This window comes from Triticum dicoccoides, chromosome 6B (assembly GCF_002162155.2).
Source record: "Triticum dicoccoides isolate Atlit2015 ecotype Zavitan chromosome 6B, WEW_v2.0, whole genome shotgun sequence".
NCBI lineage: Eukaryota > Viridiplantae > Streptophyta > Magnoliopsida > Poales > Poaceae > Triticum > Triticum dicoccoides.
Window position 1 is genome coordinate 74419589 of NC_041391.1, and position 4408 is coordinate 74423996.

A 4408-nucleotide genomic window follows, 5' to 3' on the forward strand; every position below is an offset into this window, starting at 1 on the left:
GGTGGGACGGGGGGAGGGGGGGGCTGGTGGGGTGAGGGGATGGCTGAGGGCAAGGGCGCCGGTGGGGCGGGGGGCACCGGCTCGATGGTGGGGGGGCGCTGGTGGAGCAGAGGTGATGCCGGTGGGGCGTGGGGGGCGTGGTGAGAAAGAGAGAGAAGTGAAAGTGAAGAGACCGCGCGAGGGAGTTAAGTGTTCGCCGACCTTTACCGAGAGTCTTTCAGTGTGGCTCTCAGTAAGGTTATAACCTAAGATCTAGGGTTTACACCTTTTCCGAGAGTCACACTCGGTAAACACTAGTAGAAAAAGCCCCATTTGTCCCGGTTCATGAGGCCCATTTGTCCTGATTGCCGAACCGGGACTAAAGGGTCGGTACTAAAGCCCAATACCTTTAGTCCCGGTTCGCCCAGGAACCGGGACAGATGGGGCTCCACGTGGCAGCTGTGACTTGCCCAGGCAGGAGGGCCTTTTGTTCCGGTTGGTGCCACCAACCGGGACCAAAAGGCTTCCACGCGTCAGCAATTCAGGGGCTGGGGTTTTTGTTTTTTTTCTTAAAGGGGGGTGGGTTTGGGGTTTTTGGGGTTTTTGTAGGGTTAATTTAGGGGTTTCATATATTGTGTTAACTAGCTAATAGAGGGAAGTGACCTCTCTTATCTCTGTGCTTGGTCGATGCTACGTAAATATAGAGGACTCGACGCGATAGCTAGTAAGAAAATGAAGGAAACCATTAAGTAGAGAAGATCGTCATGAACATATACAGAGAGAAGTTATCGACCTCTCCTTCTCCGAGAGATTGGTCGAACAATAAGTTTTCGTATATCTATTACAATCCTTAAAGTCCGAAGTCAAGTGCCACACGGTATTCTCAGGCTTTCTTGATGACGTGGTCAAGAAAGAATCCCGCCAATTCCTCTTGAATTACTTTTATGCGATCACGTGGTAGGAGCTCATCCCGCAGCTGCCAGATCTAAATTGAAGAAGAGGTTCAATACATGTATATGAATGAAACTCAACACAAATGATGGTAATAAAATACAATTGTGAATTTTTTTTTGCTTATGCACTTGATATTGTTTTTCAGTGTAGCCCCGCCTATTCTTGGTCGTCTCGTTGCAGATGAACTCGTAAACGTAGTATCCGCAGAAATTATTTCCTTGTTCCTGCCACAAGCACTTTACAAGAAATAGAGGTTAATCAAATTGATAAGAAAGCATGCTAAATGCTATTGATGAAACTAGCTACAATCAATGGGAGATGCGCGGAACTAGATAGTAGTACTTACTTTCGGTTGTTTAAATGTCAGCTCGGTCGGCAGTCCCGGAGAAATTGCGGTGAACTTTTTCCAAACTCTGACGGACAAATAAAATAATTACTTGATATTAGGAAATGAACAAAGTTGCCGATATGGTGCGATAATGATCGACTAAACTTACTTCTGGAGCATTCCAGTCATGTCCGCATAGTCCTTGGGATCATTTCCTCTCAAGTCTAAGATGGTTACTTCTCCCTTCTCTAGCTTAATCACTAGGAGAATGGAGTGGAAGCTGCGCACGCATGCACAACTCATCAGTTACATGACTATAACTTCGAGTAATAAGAGAAACCGAATATGCACAAGACAGTAACACTCACTTGAATTTGTAAGGAAAGAGTATTTTATCTTTGGTTTGATTTTTGAGCAACGATCTGAGAAAGTTGTGCTCAGTCTCTTCGGCTTTGTGTTTGACCGTGTATTCATGTATGACATTTGGGTTAATGAACCCAATGTCATAGATTAGTGCTTTTCTGCATTCGACGATCTTCAATCTTCATAATATAGTGAGGATAATTATATATACATGCAATGAAAGAGCTGAGCTATATATATAGAGACTTAATTACAGAAAGTAGTACTTACAGACAATAGCAAGCCACAAGTGATTTGTGGAGGGCCTTTTGATTGTAGAACTGGAAAAACTCGTCAAAATCAACAGTTAACAGTTCTTGGCCAATGAATCCGTGGTCCTATTTAATCAGCATCGACAAAGCATCCTTCCCAGACTCTCTGCAGGTTCTCATGTACCAGTCATGGAATCTTCACATCATCGTTGTTAGAGCAAGAGTATCTTTGACGAGAGGCTTCCCGTAATGGTATTTGAATTCATACACGTCCATTGTTTCAAATTCTACATCGTCGGGCAGGTAATCACCAATAGTGAACCGGGCAGCGGCGGCTGATTTGCGATGATATTGCTAGAGACCTTGAGCGGGGGGGGGGGTGATTGGTTCTCCTGTTCTCCGAGCTGGGGAATTTTCTTCCCACTTCTTTGTTCTTTTAACCTTTTGCCAGTTGAAGTACTTCCCTAGTGGTGCGCTTCTTGCAATGTCTTTTTAAGACAGCGGGCATGGTTGTTATCCGGCGAACACGATGGTGGTCGGTTCAGGGCATTGAGAGTGCACTTCACTTTCACCAGATCTATCTTCTCCTCCGGAGGTGGATGTTTCATAGCTCTTTTCGTTCCAACGTAGTCCTTCACTTCGGCTTGAACGATCTGCTCGTTTTCCTCCACGGTCATCTCATATGGTAACTTCTCTACAAGCTTGAGAGATGGACCGAATTTGTATTGCCTCCCTCCTCTAGTTGTACTGCTAGATGCCGGAGCGGCGGTGACTCTCTTCCGTTGCTGTTGATGAGTAGTAGAAGGAGGCGGAGTGTTCTGACGCGCCGGAGCAGCCGGAGCGGCGGCGCCTGTGTTCCGTCGTCTCTTATGAGGCGAAGGAGGACGCGGGCTGCTCAGACGCGCCGGAGCAGGCGGAGAAGGAGGCGGAGTACTGCCGCCCTCACGCGCCGGAGCAGGAGGCGGAGTGCCCTGATCACTCACCGGAGGAGGAGGAGGAGGAGGAGGCGGAGTGCGCAGCTGACACGCCGGAGCCGTGAAGTTCTGAAGGTTGATGTGCTCCTTCCGCCATAGACACGGAGTCTTCATAGCAAGACCCAACTGAGTCTCCCCATCACCTATAGGGTGCTCAAGCTAGATCTCTTCAAATCCCTCCGTTATTTCGTCCACCATCACAACAGCATAGCCTTGTGGAATCGGACGGCAGTGAAAAGTTGCTCCGGGTGAAGGAGGGTACACAGAGCCGACAGCCGCCCTGACTTTGAGCTGAAGCCATTGCGTCATAAGGTGGCACTAGTGTGAATCCGTGATAAATCCACGGGGTAGCTAGGACCCGTCAAGTCAGGCCGCTGAACAAGCTCGGTAGAAGCCACGTTGCTTCTCCGCTGAGATGGCGGGGTAGCTTCTGGGGTAGCTTCTTGGGCAGGATCTTGCAGTTGGTTCTCAACATCTTGTCGTTCCTCTAGCTTCCATACCCTTGCCTTAAGCTGCTGCAGTTCGCTCTGCTCCACTTTCCTTCTCCTCTCTTGGGTTTTGTAATCGCCTGCGTCGAGAAACCCAACCTTCCACGCAACAGAGCCTGGTGTGCCTCGTGTTCGTCCAGGGTGCTCGGGATTCCGGAGGGCCCTTGTGAGCTCGTCGTTCTCTCTGTCGGGAACGAACGTCCCTTCCTGCACTTCCTTGATTGCTTTCTGAAGCTTCATGATGGGTGTTGCAAGTTGCTCGTCCGTCTAGCAGCACTTTCCTGTTTCAGGGTCCAAAGTTCCCCCAACCCCGAAGAACCAAGTCCTTGAACGGTCTGGACAGTGCAATGTTTCTGGTTCGACCCCTTGAGCAATCAGGTCCTGCTCAGCCTTGTCCCACAACGGCCGGGCTTTGAGGTAGCCACCTAACCCCGTGCAATGGTGATGCTCCTTCTTTGCAGCATTTATCTTGTTAATCGCCGACATCTTCTTACTCCTCTCCGATGTCTTGTGGGCCACAAATGCGGGCCAGTGATCTTTTATCTTCTCAAATCGGCCAGTGAATTCTGGAGTCTTGTCTTGGTCTACATATGTTGATTTCAACTCATTCTTCCACCTCCTGAATAGACCTGCCATCTTCCTGAGAGCATGAGACTTGATCAGTGGCTCTATAACTGGCTTCTCCAGATCCTCCTCCTCAGGTAGGGTGAAATTCATCTTCAGCGTGGCCCAAAGATCAGCTTTCTATCTATCCTCGACAAAAGAAACTTGAAGCTTTTCCTTCTTAGGCTGATTCCATTGCTCGATGCTGATCGGGATCATGTCCCTAACAAGAACCCTGCACTGAGCAGAAAATGCTTCCTTGGTCCAGAGGGGTTTAATTCGTTGGCCATCGCACGCGGTTTCTGTGATCGTGAACCTTTCATCCGGGTGCAACTTTTTCTTTGGGCCTCATCTCGTTACCAAAGTTTTGCTTGATCCGGAGGGCTATAAAATAAGAAAGAAGAGTTAATATATGTACATACCAAAACAATTAATGCATCAATTAGCTAGTCAGCACATAGCTAGTCA